The following is a 2,376-nucleotide window of genomic DNA, read 5'->3' as shown; positions in this document are numbered from 1 at the left end:
AACTTTCTTTTTTTTTTTGTCTGTGTGGCTTGCAGGATCTTAGCTCCCCGACCAGAGATTGAACCCGGGCCCTTGTTAGTGAAAGCGCAGAGTCCTAACCACTGGACCGCCAGGGAATTCCCACTTCTGATAATTCTGGTCACCAAATGTGTGGAGGTTTTTCCCCCACCAAGCAATTCTCTGTGACACCAGCTGGGTGTCTTATGACTTAATTCTGACACACACATCTACCTGGAGATCACATCAGATCCCATGGGTTAAGGGCTCAGTCCCATGAGACTGCCCTCACAACTTCAGATGCCAATCGAAAGTAGTAGGTCCCCAGGTTACCCACCACTTCTGTCTGACTCAGCTACACATGGGAGATTCCCACGACCTCTTCCCCCTTGGATTCACTAAAGAGGCTCACAGAACTCAGGGAAACACTCACGTTTATCAGTTTATTAAACGATATGATAAAGGATGCAGATGAACAGCCAGATGAAGAGACACACAGGGCGAGGTCTGGGAGGGTCCTGAGCACAGGAGTTTCATCCCCGTGGAGCTGGGGTGCATCACCCTCCTGGTATGTGGATGCTTCGCCCACCTGGAAGCTTCCGGAAGTCCATGCTATTGGGATTTTATGGAGGCTTCCTCACGTAGGCATGATTGATCGTTAACTCCATTTCCAGCCCTCTCCCCTCTCTGGAGGATGGGGGTTGGGGCTGAAAATGCCAAGCTTCTAATCATGGTTTGGTCTTTCTGGTGACCATCCAGGAGCCCACCCAGAGCCACCTCATTAGAAATTCCAAAGGATTTAGGAGCTCCGTGTCAGGAACCAGGGTGAAAGACCAAATATTAGAAGAAAAGATTCTCCTGTGCTCTTATCACTTAAGAAACTACAAGGGGACTTCCCTGGTGGTGCAGTGGTTAAGAATCCGCCTGCCAATGCAGGGGACACGGGTTCAAGCCCTGGTCCAGGAAGATCCCACATGCCGCAGAGCAACTAAGCCCGTGCGCCACAACTACTGAGCCTGCGCTCTGGAGCCTGCGAGCCACAACTACTGATCCTGCGCACCACAACTACTGAAGCCCTCACACCTAGAGCCCGTGCTCCGCAACAAGAGAAGCCACAGCAATGAGAAGCCCACACACCACAATGAAGAGTAGCCCCCGCTCGCCACAACTAGAGAAAGCCTGCGTGCAGCAACGAAGACCCAATGCAGCCAAAAATGAATTAATTAATTAAAAAAAAAAACTTCAAAAACAAACAGAGAAATTACAAGGGTTTTGGGAGCTCTGTGCCAGAAACTGGGGGGTAAAGACCAAATGTATATTTCTTATTATAAATCACAACATCACAGTAACAAAGACAGAGAAGCTACTTACATTTCTGGCCATGCATGATCTGTCTAAATATTTCATCCAGGGAAAAATAAATCAAAGAGATTATTTTCAGTATAAAAGGGATTCAAAATTTATATGGCTTAACCACGGAGATATGCATTAGCCTATGTGCCTGTAGGCCACAGGCACATAGTAATATTACTAATGAGATTTATACATTAGAAAGTTTTTTAAATGTAAAAGACAATTGTCTCTTTTTGTTAATTTACTAATAATGGAAATCTGCCTTTGAGAAGAAACTCTGAATATATCTTAGAGTAGGGGCTGGCAAACTGTGGCCCATGACCAAATACGGGCCACTGTCTCTTTTTGTAAATAAAATTGTTTGGGTTTTTTTGCCATGCTGCATGGCATATGGGATCTTAGTTCCCCAACCAGGGATCGAACCCGTGCCCCCTGCAATGGAAGCACAGAGTCTTAACCACTGGACTGCCAGGGAAGTCCCATCTTTTTGTAAATAAAGTTTTATTGGAAAACACACACATGAACACACAAATGGCATTTCTATATACTAATTGTAATCAAAGGTAAAAACACAATACCATATCCAATTGCTCCAAAAAAAATTAAGTACTTAGGTATATAGTTAACAAAACATGTACAGGGTCTGTATGCTAAAAATTACAAAATACTGATGACGGAAATCAGAGGAGCTCTAAATAACTGGAAAGATACATCGTGTTATGGATTGGAAGACTCAACGTGGTAAGAAATGTCAATTCCCCCCAAACGGATCTATAGGTTAATCAATTACTATGAAAATGTCATCAATATACATAAGCTTTTTCTAAAATTTATATGGAAAAGCAAAGGCTAAAATAGCTAAAACAATTTTGGAAAAAGAAAAAAAGCAGGAGGAACCACTCCACCTGATATTAAGGCTTACTATAGAGCTACGGGGATCAAGAGAGTGTGGTACTGGCAGAGGCAAATAGATCAATGGAACAGAATGGAGAGTCCAGACAGAAACCCACACAAATACGCCCAATT

Source organism: Balaenoptera musculus, chromosome X (genome assembly GCF_009873245.2).
Source record: "Balaenoptera musculus isolate JJ_BM4_2016_0621 chromosome X, mBalMus1.pri.v3, whole genome shotgun sequence".
Classification (NCBI taxonomy): Eukaryota; Metazoa; Chordata; class Mammalia; order Artiodactyla; family Balaenopteridae; genus Balaenoptera; species Balaenoptera musculus.
This window is presented reverse-complemented; position numbering follows the sequence as displayed.